At 37.9% G+C, this 16,548-nt stretch overlaps 1 protein-coding gene across 1 annotated transcript in view; it reads left to right on the top strand.

Moving 5' to 3' along the window:
* Positions 1-5,942: 5,942 nt before the first annotated feature.
* Positions 5,943-16,548, top strand: part of LOC149843148 (Ubiquitin-like superfamily protein) — a 66,438-nt gene continuing 55,832 nt past the window's right edge. Inside the window, exon 1 of the mRNA XM_089999620.1 lies at positions 5,943-6,025. The gene's annotated coding sequence lies outside the window, so the exon portion shown is untranslated. The remainder of the gene's footprint in view (positions 6,026-16,548) is intronic.

Genomic DNA, 16,548 nt, shown 5'->3' with positions numbered 1-16,548 from the left:
ATGCACACTCAAATCAAACAAGCAACACTATATTCATAGAGTGGAGGGAAAGAGAGAGACAGATAGAAATAGAATGTCCTTTTCCTCATAGACTACAAAGATGGTGATGATGATCTTTCCTCTCAAATGGTTTCTTTTCCTTTGACACCATATCGTTTCGAGAATAAACCTTCAATACAAATAGGAATATACTGATTAGCAATCATTTCAAGAAAACTATCCTCAAACCAAATAAAGATAAAATGAAGAACATAAAGTGAAATAGAAGAAAGGGTGCACCATTAACAGAGAAAATAATTTTCTTCCGTAGCCAAATAGATATCATCTTAATAAAATATCAAAAATCATCATCCAATAACTCTAAGAAACTGAAACATGACCCAAATGAAAAAGAAAAGTGTGAACTGATTCAGTACAAAGCCGAACCCAACCCAGGCTGGGTTCGACAGAGGTGACAATGAGGGGAGAAAAAGAAGAAGAAGAAAGAGAAGAGAAGGAAGAGGAAGAATATGGAGAGACATTCAAGAGAGTGGTCGGGGTTCAGCGACGTCAGCTGAGCAAGGAGGAGAGAGGTCGGGTCTAGTGGCGTTACTCGAGCAGGGAGGAGGGAGGTCAGAGAGAGAGAGCGAAAAATATCAGAAGGGTTCGTCGGACCCTAATTATAGACTCAATAACGGCAAAAATTATGTCACTGTTATAGAGTAATCTATAATAATGACATAAATGTCGCCATTAAAGCATCACCGCTACTGACCCTAATCCTTGTATGTATATTTAACAATCACACATGTCATCGTTTATGACACATCTATAATGGCCACATACAAGGTCACCATTATAGAGTAAAACCCTATAACGATAATGTCATAATGTCTATCGTTATTGATCAATAACGATGACATTTAATGGTCATTGAATATTATCGTCAAAAGTGATTCCACAGCAAGATTTAACGGCCACATATGTTGCCATTAAAGACAATCTATAACAGCGATATTTATTAATCATGGTTAGAAACATATCTTTAATGATGATATATAAAATAATTATTATAGATATATCTATAACGGCGATATATAAAGTCATTGTTGTTGCGACAATTCAACGGCGACTTTTTGTGTCACCATTATTGAGTCACCGCTACAGACCCTCATCCTTGTAGTGATTGTCAAAATTAATTCACCATTATACTAGAAGGTCATGAAACCAACCACCTTCTGCAGTCGAATCCTGGAATCAGTTGCACGACTTTTTCCCAGTGGCACATCTGTGAATTGAAATAGCATGCATGTCATCGACATGAATATGAGGAGCAGAAGTTTAAACCAGTGTTGTTAGTATCGGTGTGTATGGGCTTGAATAGGCTGATAAGTATAGTATTACCAGAAAATCGATAGATACTGACTTGAATCAGTTATTTTTTAATAAATGTAAAAAACAGCTTAAAATTAAATTTTAATATTATTTTAATGGCTTTAACATGTGTCATGTTATGATTGATGCGTAATATTTATTGGCTTATTCAGAACGATTCACTTGAGAATCTGTATAGGCTGATTCACCCGAAATCGTTGGCCAAACGATACAGGTCCGATTTTGGATACTGACAACATACCTGCAAACCAAATAGGCAAATTCTGATCATGCCTAGCCATGAATGCAAACTGTATACGTTAGTGGTGACAGACTCTCCGTGGAACTTGAATGTCGCAATGACGCCAATCATTCCCATGGTTGTAACCAATATGTGTATGTGATGTCATGCAATTAGGGTGTCAACTGGTCGGGTTTGGTTCAGACCCAGGTGAACCAGACTTGAACCCAATTTTAGGGTATAGTATCAGGTCTGGACTCACGTCTAATCAGGTTCACTATAAGATAAATCATATCCGGACCCGATAAGAACTACATGAATGGTAAAATAATATTTATATCATATTTACATTGAAAAATTGTGAGTCTTAATTGGAACTCGGGTCGGTTTCGAGTCTGGTATAAAATTTCACAAACTATAGCCAGATTCATGTATTAATCAGACCTTCGGGTCTGAACCCGCAAGGGCGTAGCTAGGGGGGGGCAGGACTGGGCTGTAGCCCAGTCCTGCCTCCTGAAACAGTTAATTTTTTTTGTTTTTTTTTTTTAAAGCCCAGTCCTAGCCCAGCCCTGATTCCATATGAAATAGATTTTTATCCATTTTTGTAGCCCAGTCCAGTCCTAGCCCAGCCCTGACTGCAGCAAATTGTTTGATTTGTCCATATGAAATAAATTTTTATTAATAATTGTAGCCATTTTTTATTTTATCTCAAAAAAAAAAATTTCGGGGGTGCTGCCCCAAACCCCCGACTATCGCACAAATAATTTTTTTTTCCTACACCCCTGTTTGCCTCCCCCTCACATGAATCCTAGCTCCGCCCCTGTGAACCCAGGTCTTCTTATTTATCACCATACCCGGATCCTATAAGGTTTGGTTCGGGTCGGGTTCAGGTAAACCAGACCATTGACACCCGCAATGATATACTATCCTGTTTAAGAAATTGTTGAAAAAATAATGGCATTCAGGGAAACTTGCAAGTTGACTTTTTCGCATGGCTGCACTTTACGGTCAAGAAGATGAGCTCCTCCAAGGCTCACAAAGTCGTGTTATCGACCAGAGTAAGTTTGGTAGTAGAAAAGGAACCTCTACCAAAACCAGTGTTGGAGAGGGAAGAAAAAGAAGCCGAAAAAAAAAGAAGACGAAAAAGACTATGAAATGAAAAAAAACTTTTAGTTTCTATCTAAATTAATGGGTGAGAAATGGAATGGAATCGTGATGGTTTAAGCCTGCCTAACTGAGACCAGTGATTTTCTTATTCAATATCATTTAAAGGGTCAAATTTAGTAACAAAATATAAAAATATTGGTAATTACCGTGGTTCTTTCTCCTTCGGGTAGTGTGAACTGCTATAGTTACTACAACCGAATCAACTTGAAATTGGAAACTAATATGAGAGAGAGAGATCAGCATTCTTTCTTTTTACATGTGATTTCTCATTTGCATTTAATATTTTTTATGTGTATAAAAAGCAGAGAGGAGTGATTTATAGAGATATTTTAAGGGCCTGTAGCTGGGATGGTCATTTATGGACTTTATGCATTTAAGGAACTGGCAGCTGCTTTGCTAGCTACCACTTTTATAGGAGGTGGTAGCTGCCAAATCCATCCTTAAATACAAAGGAGAAAGGGCCTCACTTCCCATCTCAAATGCATAAATGCCCATCCTAATGCAGAGATTCCAAACGGGACCACCATTGGCATTTGACCAAGATTTTGCCTCAAAAAGACCAAATGCATAAATGCCCATCCAAGCGCTAAGATAAAGAGATTCTCATTGGTATAGTGTTGAGAGAGACACACACAATTAAGAAAAAGAGAGAAGGTTATATATGGTAATTGAAAAGTTTTTGAAAAAATTCTAATATGCCATGAAGTAAGATATTTTTTTTGGGAAAAACTATATAGAAAATTGGTTAACAAATTTTTAATAACATTGTTAGAACACATGACAAAGGATGATAATTTAAAAAAGCTAAAGAAGTACCGAAATTTTGGCACCTATTACCCTCACTTTTGTTTTTATATTATGAAAAATGATCGTACTATATGGGTAATTTGACATATTTTACTAAAAATCTCACAAATTTTATATTTTCCTCATGTTCAAAATCGCAAATAGCCAGCATTACAATATCTTTTTTATCCTTCGCATGCGCAAAATTGACAAAGTTAGCATGATATATCGCTTCGATCCTTGGGTCCCGCATATGCTCGCTTAAAATGAGGTTTGTACACTTTTTTTTTGTGGACTTCATGAAGTTCACATAAAATAATATGCGAACTTCCTATAAAACATAAACAAAATGAGGAAGTTTGCATATATTTTATGCAGACTTTCTCGAGTCTTTATAGATTTTATGCGGATTTAAGAATGCCTATGCAAATTTTCTCAAGTCTGCATATAATTTATGTGGATTTGAGGAAGTCCGCACATATTTTATATGAAATTTCTCAAGTTTGCATGTGTTATGCAGATCTGCTTATATTTTGTAGACTTATTCATGATCGCTTATGTTTAGGAGAAATAATCTATATTCTAAATGACATTTATCCCCAATCGCTAATTAGATCAAAGTGACCTTTGTACTAGTTGAAGGCTAATGTCCTGATTTGTCTCTTTTTTTTTTCTTTCTTTAGATTTTCGATGTAGATGGCGAAAAAATAGTGTAGAACAGACAATAAATGTGTAACTCTAAAAGGTGCAGAAATTGTTTATATTTCGGTTTTGAAACACAAAGATGAAAACCATAAAGAGGTTTTCGAGGAGTTTTCCGTTCTGACTCAAAACATAAAAGTTATATGCCATAGTCTCAGCTTTTCAAAGACTATAAAAATACAAGTTTTTGACATTTGATCAGAGAACTATAAATATGAGAACACAAATTACACCATAAAAAATTCACATATTTGAGAGAAAGTTCACATATATAAGAAAAGTTTGCATGTGCGAAAGGTAAAAAGGCCTTTTTAAATTATGATATTTGCAATTTTGGATATGAGAAAAATATAAAAAATTATAGGGTTTTTATGAAAATATATCAAATTACCTGTACAATATAATCTTTTTTCGTTTATAATATGTAAAATAAGATAAGATATAGTAAACAAAAAGCAAGTAGTTAGATGTGTAATAATCGAGAAGTTGGACAACTTTTTGTAAACAACTCACATGTTAGCCGGCTTTTTGTAGAATACTACAAGATTTAGCACACAATGACAGAAAAGAAGGGTAATAATCAACAATATTAAAAATGTTCCCTTGTGACTTACATTATAAAGTTGCGCTTAGAGTCCGTTTTGCTTTTGTTGAGTCTGATGTAAGCTGTCCGGTTTAGGTGAATCAATACCCTGAAGAGGCAGCCCGTATGCTTGAACTGTAATAACTGTCGAGCAAAATTGTGAATAGATTAAATGCGTTGAACTTTTTTTTGTTTACCCTCATTGTAATTGCTTTTTGTGATTGCAATTCTTCTCCGTCTATTCTCTCTTACTCTCTTGCACTATGATTACAAGCTTTCGCGATTGACAAGTAGGCTTGCGACGGTAAGGAAGGATCGTCGCGTCATGCTAGCCCATTAAAAGAAATAGGCCCGTGACAAAAAATATCAAGTTTATTTATTGTAAAATTTAAAAGAACAATATTTTCCAGAGGAAGCATGATATTTTCAAAATTACCTATTCTAAAAATGTTGCAAATTTCTTTTTGCAATTTTATGATGTTATTGATATAATAGAAAATTTAATGACATTTTTTTTTGTTTTTTAATAAGTTTATGCACTTTTACGTATGCTTATGCTGCCAGAATTTTCCCAAGAATTTTCTAATAATAACATAACATTTAAATATTGGCTTTATATTTAACACAATCGATTGTAGGTACTTTTAGTTGGAGTCTCATGATATGCAAGCTGTTTTGACTCTATCTATCCTGTACATGTGTTCAACATGCTCAATTTAGTGGAAAACGACCCTTAAATCATGTTTTTTGGATGAAAAAAATGTTTTTTTGACTTGAGAAAATATCACACATTGTAGCCTTTGTAGGTGGCAGATTTTTGGATTGCACAAAAAACCTGTACACAAGTTCGGACGATGATCCAAAAGTCTGTTTCCTCTAAAACAGACCAGACATGTAGATCACATCTACAATGTTAGATGCAAAACCAACAAAAAACTAAAAATTTCCTGCTTTGCTAAGTCGATTACACATACACACATTAGTTAAACGTAGCGAAAAATTAGGGGTCAATTGAAATAGTGAAAATCATAGGGGGTTTAGCAATTTAAGTCGAAAGTGTGGCTGGTATTTGAAAACTTTGGCGTTTCATACATGCGTCTTCGTTTTTCTGTCTTTATTGAGAGAGAGAGAGAGAGAGAGAGAGACAGAGACTCCGTGGTGTCGAATCCTCCCTCTCGAAACCCTACTCTCAGGTGAGAACCATTCGCTCCTCAGATCGATTCACATCGGTTCGATTTCTGATTCGGTGTCTTTTGGATTTTCATGCCCTTTGTTTCTCATCGCACCGTGAAACCCTAATTCGTAGACAATCAGATTGAAGTTCTATAAGTTGTGGTGTTTTTAGTGCTCTTCTGCTTTGTCTTCATGTTTTGATTAATAGATTCTTGTTCATGAATAATATGCTGTTGTCCAAAGAAAGATCGTTCAAAATCCTGACTTTTTTATATTGATGCTGAACTGTAACCGCTGTATCTTGTAGTTGAGGTTACTTCTTCGGTTCATATGGCTATTAATGATCCCTTTTGTTTTATAATCGTTAATATATCGGAGAATGTTGGGAATATTGAATTTACAGTGAAATTTGGTGTTTGGTAGTCAGTTGGTGTAGCAGGAAATTGGTTTCAGTGAGCCAAATAGTGATTATAAGAGCCTATTGCACAATTTTTTGAGTGCATACTGTGAAACATAGTTGTTTATTGAAGCATATCTTCGAGGGTCTGAATGGTCCTCTCAGACTGATGGTCAGTCTGAGGGTGAAACGTCATGCTAAACTTCAACCTCGTATCCAAAGCTTGCTGAAACTGACCCCAAAAACGTGAAGTAAAACAAGTATCGCAATCGGATATGATCGATATAGGCACGCCATGCAAACGAACTACCTCCTTAATATATAGATCTACAAGACTCTCATGAGTCTGAGTCACACGAATATACAAGAAATGTGCTGACTTAGTCAATCTATCAACGATTACTCAAATGACATCGTGCTGACGGCGAGTCTTGGGTAGTCCCACGACAAAATCCATAGTGATCTCTTCCCATTTTCACTGCGGAATCTCTATAGGCTGCAATAGACCACCAGGTCTCTGATGCTCGATCTTGACTTGCTGGCAAGTCAAACACTTCGAAAGATAAGCTGCAACATCTTTCTTTATGCCGTTCTACCAATACCTCTTCTGAAGGTCCTTAAACATCTTGGTCGTACCAGGGTGAATGGTATATCGGGATTTGTGAGCCTCGTCAAGGAGCTTACGCCTTAAATAAAGATTGTTGGGTACCCAAATACGGTCTCTCATACGGATACCTCCATCCTCTCTAAGGTGGAAAGAGGTGTCACTTACTAGGGTAAGAGCCTTCACTTTCTCAAACTGAGGGTCCTTCAACTGCGCTGCGATGATCCTGTCGAAGATATCTGGTTGCACGACTAGGCTAGCAAGCTTAATCGTGCCTTGACCCACAATAAAGGGCCTCCACGCAATAAAATCCTCTAGTAGCTTCCATCCACCACTAAGGCAACTGAATAAAACACCATTAGTCTTTCTGCTAAGCACATCAACTACCACAATTGCCTTACCTCGATGATAAGACAAAGAAAAGTCGTAATCCTTAATGAATTTCAACCATCTACGCTACCGCATATTTAGCTTTTTCTGTGAAAACAAATATTTCAAGCTCTTGTGATTCGTGAACACTTCGAGCTGCTCGCCATACAAATAATGTCACCATATCTTCAACGCGAAGACTACAATGGCCAACTCGAGGTCGTGCACCGGGTAATTGCGTTCGTGAACCTTCAACTGACGTGATACATAAGTTATCACCTTATCATTCTGCATTAGAACACAACCTAAACCTGTACTAGATGCATCTGAGAAAATCACAAAGCCACCACTGCCTGATGGCAAAGACAAAACTGGAGCTAAAGTGAGCTTCTGCTTAAGCATTTGAAAGATCTCTTCGCACTCATCTGACCACTCGAACTTGACTCCCTTCCTTAGAAGTTTCGTCATCGACAACACAATACGAGAGAAATCCTGAATAAAGCGTCGGTAGTAACCTGCCAGACCAAGGAAACTCCTAATATCTCGAACATTCTGCGGTTGTTGCCAATCTAACATTACCTCAACTTTGGCAGGGTCCACGGCTACGCCATCTGCGGAAATCACATGGCGAAGGAAGGAGACTTGCCTGAGCCAAAACTCGTATTTGGAGAACTTAGCATAGAGCTGATGCTCTCTAAGAATCCCTGAAACAACACGTAGATGCTTTTGATGCTAGATCTCATTCTCTGAATAGATCAAGATGTCGTCGATAAACACGATCATAAAAGAATCTAGGAATGGTTGAAAAATACGATTCATCATATCCATAAACGCGACAGGAGCATTTGTGAGTCCAAATCGCATTACCACAGACTCATAATACCCATAACAAGTGCGTAACACAGTCTTAAATATATCTTCTGCCTTAATTTGAAGTTGATGATACCCAGATCTCAAATCAATCTTTGAGAAGACCTACGCAAAAGCACAAGTAACACATATATTACCACCACGATCACACAAACAAGCAACACTACAATCATACACACATAGTTATAAAGTAATATTTACCTTTGCCTTTTGCAATTGATCGAAGACGTCTTCGATATAGGGTAATGGATATTTGTTCTTAATAGTGACCTGGTTAAGCGTTCGATAATCGATGCATAGCCTCATAGATCCATCCTTCTTCCTTATGAAGAGAACGAGTGCTCCCTAAGGTGACACACTCGGTCGAATAAATCTGCGCTCTAAAAGTTCTTGGAGTTGCTTTTTCAGCTCCAACTCAGCTGGCGCCATACGATACAGAGTCTTGGAGACTGGAATAGTCACGCACTACCTCCAACTCCTCCAAAGATGCGACCTTAGGCTCCTTGGAAGTCAAACACACAAGAAAAGCAATATCTCCTTTGCTCACATACCTTTGATCCTTCAGAGATGAAACAACACGATGTTTCAAAGAAGGTCTAAATACACGATAAGCAATCTTAGGACAATTCGGTCGTCATAAGACCACTTTGCTTTCACGACAACGGATAACGACATAGTGCTCGTAGGGCCAATCCATGCCCAGAATAACATCAAATGCTGTCATGTCAAGCACAATCAGATTAATATTCAGATTTTGCCCACCCAACTCAACTGACAAATGAGGTAAATAATAAATACATATACAATTATCGCCTATAGGATTACTAACATCAAGCACATGATTCAAAGGTTCTATAGGCAACTATAATTGACTAGCAAAACGAGTGGCAATAAAGTATTGTGTAGCTCCACTATCGAATAATACAAGAGCGGCTCGACCCACAACCAAAATACTACTTTGGATCAAATCACTGTCCTGCTGGGCACTCCTAGATACTGCATAAACACGAATTCTGCTGCTCTCTCTGATACTGAGGCTGCTTCCCTTTCGTTACCTGCCCAACTGCTCTCTTCTCATCGTTCTGCTTCTTAAAGCAATTTTGAATGAAATGTCCACCCTTGCCACAATAATGACAAGTGGCTGAAGCTGCGGGACACGACTCTCTCACATGAATACGAGAGCACCTACTACACCTCTCGTCACTAACATGCTGCCTCTGAGTCTGCTGACGCTGTCCTTTAGCTCTCTTAAATGGGTTCTTTGCAGGTGGTGTGAATCTCGGCTTACCACAAAATTTTCTCTTCTGATAAAACTGTCCACCTTCAGATTTTTGCCCCACTGCTTTGTTCTAGACCTTCGAATTGGCTACCCAATCCTCCTCAAGCACAATTGCCACCTCAATGGACTTAGCGAGAGTCTCAGGTCCTCTGATAAGTACCTTGGTTTGAAGTGCAGACTTCAAACCTCCTGTAAACTTTGGTGCTCTCTCCTCGTCAGTGACGTACATGTGAGGGCAAAAATGCTCTAACTCTCTAAATTTGGAGATGTAATTTGGCAAGGACGAGCTCCAGAAATTCTTGCATCTTCTTGGCCTTCTCGTGCTTTGGGAAGTAGGCCTTGAAAAATACATCTGTGAACTGCACTCAAGTGACGGGTCCGCTCTCGAACTTTATTTGGTGGACTGTCTCCCACCACTGCAAGGCTTGTTCCTTCAATCGATAGGTGGCAAAATTTACCTTTCGGTCCTCAGGAACACGAAGAACATGGAAGATCCTTTCTATCTTCCTAATTCAGTTATCGGCTACAATAGGGTCTATTCTGCCTCTGAACTCCAGAGGATCTATGTCTATAAACTTCTTATATCTGACCTCTCCTTCTGTGCCCTGTCGACGATCTGCCAAATTCTGTAAATTGGCTCTCATGGCATCCATAGTTGTAGACTGCCTCTGCACCACCCCAACCCCTGTTGCCAGAGTTTCCATGAGGTCGTTAACTCGCCCTGCCCAAGCCATCTGGACAGAAAAGCAACCACACACAACATAATAATGAGTCCTAGTATATTTCTAGGTTTTTCAACAAACATCACATGTTTTCACAAAATATATAACAACATAATATGCAAATGCATCTCATTAATAATTACATAACAGATATCATACCTGCAAACGTGGTCTTGCTCACGATTTGAGGTTACTCTTACCCATGCTTTGTTACCAACTATAACATCCTTCAAAAATCTAACCTTTTAAAACTTTCCCAAACCCCAAATTTTGAAAAAAATTTAAAACTTTTTATTTATATAAACAATTTACATGGTTCCCAAAAGTAATATGCCAACAAGTTTATCTATGACCACATTCCAACCATTTCAAATACTAGACGGCCTACCTGAGCGCAAGCGCAAGTGTATATTAGCCTTCCTGTATCCGATCCAGTACGGAATCATTCATAGACACAACTTGATTGAGACTATTATTCTAAGGGCTTCTCACATGTGAAAAAAGGAAATGCGGAAGACAAAATGTATCAAGATTTAAGATAAATAAGGAGTTATGTAAATATTTAAAGTTTTAAACCATAATAGGAATGAAATGAAAGAATTTAAAAATTTTCTCATTCTAAAATATTATACTTCTTTAAATCTAAGGATTCATACAAAAAGTAAAATTTACACAAGTTTTTAACCAACTTAAACTTTTGCCTGATCCATCAAGGAATCGTATTAGGTAAGGGTGGAGTCTTCAACCATGCAGCAATCCGCGCTTCGCTTCAATCCTCTATGAGGTTATCTGTAAATATTGCAGGACATTAACTACGTGCCCGTAGAAACCGAAACTAAACTTGAAGAATGCAATTCAAGTTGAAATGATGTAATCAAGTGTAATTTCCATCATTTTAGAAATGAGAGTCAAGGGAAGCCACATTATAATAAGAACATGATATTCAATTACATAAACCATCATTCATTACATGACATTCATAATCACATCACTTGTATGCATGGAAACTCAAAATCATTCTCATTTTAATTCATGGCATTCAATTTCATATTCATTCATGTACATGATAATCATTTGCATAAATGAATGAAACTAATGGTTTATAACATATCCCAAAGTGAAGTAAAAGTGCAATATATCATGAAATGCCATCATTCACTTTCTTTATGCTAAAAAGAAACATGCTCATGTCCAACTTATGACTAAGGCATGCATTATTTCAAATACATATTCACATGACATTTATCAGAATATTTATGCACTTTGCATTCAAATATAATAATGGAACATGTCCTATCTTAACCCTTCTCGTGTGCCTCGCACACACAAGCACCTCACGTGCATCAACCAAGCCCTTGACTTGTAACATGTCAAAATCACATCACCAATCATAAACATGTCTTGTAATAATTCATATGTAATAATCATGCAAAACCTTATAAGTTTCTACATGCTCACAATATATGATTATTCATATAGAAGCAGTTATCATAAAAATCTAATTAATTATTTTTCTTGTTATTCAAACTCATCTGGTACAAAAGAGGGTATAGACATCCAGAAACAACCATAGGAGTATTCATTATTCTATGTATTTTTTTATCACCCTCTTATGACTTACCTGGTTCTTTCCCGAGCGATTCAACCCTATAGTGCAGCGGTTGGGAGAGCAGACCCATAGTCATAGGTCTTGGCTTACGCCAAACCAAAATCGTCGGCGAAAAAATCGGGCATGCATCCCTAACTCTGCTGAACTGTAGTACTACCACCTAGGACTCACTGGTAGACCTGTCCCTTAACCTCCGTGGGACGGGGACAAGAGGCGCCTTCGGCCCTCGAAACACAACATATCCCACTAAGCTTGTACCACCCTTTTCTCTCCCGGGAGGACACGAGATCGGAACAGATCCAGTCATCTCAGAGAGCCTGGCCTTGCCGACACATCAAATGGACCCATGGTTCGGGGTTATCTTTATTATTAAGTCATAGGTCAGAGCCAAGCATTATATTCTCACAAGATAACCCTCTAATGCCCTCATGCATGAATTCAAAAGTCTATGCCACTTGCATAACTTAAACATACATGCTATCTTACATGATATCAAAGTCTATGCCATTTACATAATTCAAATTTACATGATATAAAAATCTATGCTACTTGTATAATTCAAATTTACATACTCTTATGCATGATATAAAAATCTATGCCACTTGCATAATTCAAATTTACATGCTCTCATGCATGTTCATAACAATTTGTATTTACTTTCATGCATGACCCTATCATGTCATGATTCAATTCCATTATACATGCTCACATGCATTATTCAATTCTAACATGATTTCATGCATGATTTAATCTTAATATGTTTAACACAAGATGCACTCACATGAGCTATTATGCATACATAGATAATTTCATTCGTTCATGCGCAAAACACACAACATCGTACTTGCACACATTAACAGGATTTACAGAAAAATGTCATCATCATCATCACAAGCATGATACATTCATTTTAGGCAATTTTTCATGATACAAATTTCACATGTATGACAAGCTCAATAAAAATAATGCTATACCAGCATTTGATGCTTTCAATTCACATGTACATTCAACCATTCATTTCACAACAATGTCAAACATGTACCTGGAACAAACACGCTCCAGTATCCCGCTAACTACAACCATGTCTAGCATGGTCTCCGAACTACAATTGTCAATAGTCCTAGATATCCACAACTAAGTGAGCATGTGAGCAGGAGAGTGTTGCATTCAAGGAAGTAATTAACCTGTGGTGCGCTTGCACCACTTACTTACCACAGGTAGTTACCCGATTTGCATGTTTTTGCATTTGCATTTTTTTCTTTTTCCTTTTCTTTTGCATGACATTTTTAACAGTATGCGATGCTTAGCATTAAGCATCGCGCAATTTTGCTCAGCTACGCACCTGCAATGCACAAATATATAGACAATACAATACATTTCTAACATTTGCTAGTAATATGGTTGTGCTACGAACTCGGTGTGCATATTAACTAACTTTTAGATTCTATGATACAACATGAATAACATTCTAAAATTTTAGTTTAGGAATCCTATCTTTTCGATGCGACGAAAAGTGAAACGAAATTCGAGATCCTGAAAGTCCAGTCCAAGTGCTACACGACACGCTCTACTCGTCCCTCTCATAAGGAGAGAGCGCTACAACTGTACATACAATGATAAATTCTAAATACGCTTTCACTCACGAGCGATAAGAATCAAAACACAAATCGGTAACCCGATTGGCGAAAACCTCGAAGCGACACACTAACAAGTTCAAAGTAAGTTTGGACAGCACCCTATGGTCGCACACTGCCCGTGCATCAACCCAGTGATGGCACACACATCGAGGTATCCGATTCCAATGAAATGTATATATATACACTCATTAGACTCAAATCCAAACCAAGGGAACAAAATGGAAACCAACAATGCAAAGGATACCCCTGCTGTCATGTACAACAGCCCTGCACGATTCCCAATGTTGGAAATCAGCACGCAAACGAGGCATTTCTCGAAACATAAAGGTAAAAATAAAATCAAAAGTGGGTTAAAGAAACTAAACAAGAACAAGAAATCAAAACTAACACATATATGCAGTTCAACATGAAAAAAAAATAATCCCGATCGGCTAGGGGTTCGGTTTCTAAGCGGAGAACATGCAAAAATTCGAGAAAACCCTGATTAGGGCCAGGCAACAAGAAACAATAAGAATCTAAATAGCATTCTACTAAACAGTAAAGTCCCCCATGGCTGGGGGTTGTTTCCCGGCGATGCGAGGATCCGGCCACCTACGGTGGCTCAGATTCTATCTAGATCGGGAAATCGAAACCCAGAAACAAAAATAGCTGTAAATGGGCACGTATTGCTAATCAGAGGAGAGAAAAAGAATAGGGACATTCGGATAAGGGTAGCGGCTTACCAAAAATTCCGGCGTCGGTGGAGGATACGCAGGGAAACTCAACATCTGAGGTGGCCAACACAATGACCGACAACAATGGGTGGTGGCGGCCTCCGATCGATGCTCGGACAGAGGGGAAGGTAAGAACGAGAAGAGGGGTCGGGTGCCCTAATGGCCCGACCTCTCCCTTTTTTACTCGGTAAGGGGTCGGGTTCGGATCGGACCTGATTTGGGTCTGGTTCGGCCCGACCCAAAAACAAATTTAAGCACAATACAAGAGAATATATATATTTTTTTTGTATATCTAAAGGAGATTAAAGTAGGAATCCATAGAAACTAAACTTAGTCTATTTAGCGAATATTCGCCTTGTTTTGACAAAAAATTGGCTCTAATATAATTATTTATTCAATTAAAATATTTCAAAATAAATTTTATGACCAAAATACCCTTTTTAAGAAATTATTCCAAAAGTCATTAAAATGTGTCTTGTTAAGTTTGAAACTCCTCAAACACACCTAAATGGTTTTGTGACTCCTTAAAATGATTAAATTGAATATTTTAATAGTATTTTATTTACATAAATGATTGAAATGACCATTTTACCCTTTGTCAGAAAGATAAAATTGAGCGTGCAAACACACAAAATCTACAATAAAAGATAAAAACACAAATTTTAACTCGAAAGAAGACAATTCTTTTATTTATTTTCTCTTCAAAATTTATAGGTTTTACAAGTCGACAATCGGGGTAGTAAGGAGTTCAAGGAAACTTGAGAACAATCGCTGTAACCAATGAAAGGCTTTGAATCCCCATTTGATGCCAGCCATATAAAAAATATCAATTAAATTTTGCTTATAGATTGTGGCATGATCATGTGGTTCATCCTTGTGAAGTTGGGAGTTACACTCCTTCCAGGTGGCCCACCATGCTGAAGTGATCCAACATCTCCAAACGAAGGCCCAATGTTTGGATCATGCAGTAAAAATAGGACCAACAAGTAGGTCATAGGCCCATGATTCTTGTCGATCTTGAATTGTAACTGACCTCCATCAGCAAGAAAGGATTGATTGGAAGAATGGACATTCCCAAGCTATGTCACATGGGTGCGGGTGCGGGTGCGACACGGGTGCGGCGCAATTTCAAAAATTTTGGACACGGGGACTCGGCTATATATATATATATATTAAAAAAAAAAAAAATATATATATATATATATATATATATATATATATATATATATATATATATATATATATATATATATAGAAGACTTGGTCAAAGTTGTGCCCACTAGGGGACAGGTGATGAGTTGTGAAGGCATTCTGTACACTTTCTTCATACAGGAATAATTCACTTTTGGGCACTTTCTTCATACACTGTAATAATTCACTTTCTTCATACAGGAAAAAACCACAAAAACTTGAGTTGTGCCCATTCTGTACTTAAAACTTGAAAGTGTACAGGTTTTTTAGTTGTGATGGGTTTTTTTCCTTACAGCTGTAGCCCAGAAAATTTCAAAAAAAAAAAATTTCAAATTTTTTTTTTCCAAAAAATGGACCAAAATGACCCTGGGTGCGTTGACCACACCCAGGGTCGGGTTGACCGAGTCCGAGCCGCACCCGTGTCCGCACCCGTGTCGGTGCGTGTCGACGCGGGTGCGGCGACCTTGGAGCCGAGTCCGTGTGACATAATTCCCAAGGCATATGTAACCCGGACTCTTCATGAACGCCACAAAGGTTGCATTGGCTTGGCAATTGTAAACCCTAATTACTAAGGTTATTCTAAGTTTGCGCTCTGTCAAATAATAGCAACCATGCAAACACTTTTGATGTGGGGGTGTGGCCAGGTCTCCAAAATTCCAAATACATTTTTCTGGGAGAACAGGCATACCTAGTGCTAATAACAAAATGTAGCAGGAAGAGGTGAAAAAAATACCATCCCTTGAGCAACTCCAATGAATCCCACTTGAAGAATTACTGTCCTGCGAAATTCGCTCCCTAAAGTCATCCCATAATTTGAACCAAGCAGCCCAAGTAGCAGAGATCAATCGCCAACCGGGAGAGGGGGGGGGGCATGAAATAGTGTAGTCCCAGGGGCCATATTTGGCACATAGAAGGTGCACCAGACCGATATTAGAGTCTGTAATGCATAATAACCACAACCAGTGCATGAGTAGGGAAGAGTTCATGAGATGAAGGGAGCTTATGCCTTTGTTGATCTTGTGTTCAACTGTAGCGGGGATTCTGTAAATGGACAGGAAGTAAATCAAAATAGGTTGATCATTGTAACTCTACCAACCAGGGAAAGATAGCGAGGCCTCAAACTCTGTAGCCTTCCTCAAATTCTATCCACCA

This window comes from Nuphar pumila, chromosome 3, assembly GCF_984573655.1.
Source record: "Nuphar pumila chromosome 3, dmNupPumi1.hap1.1, whole genome shotgun sequence".
Lineage (NCBI taxonomy): Eukaryota > Viridiplantae > Streptophyta > Magnoliopsida > Nymphaeales > Nymphaeaceae > Nuphar > Nuphar pumila.
Note: the sequence above shows the minus strand (reverse complement) of the source record. Positions and strands in the feature narration are given on the sequence as shown.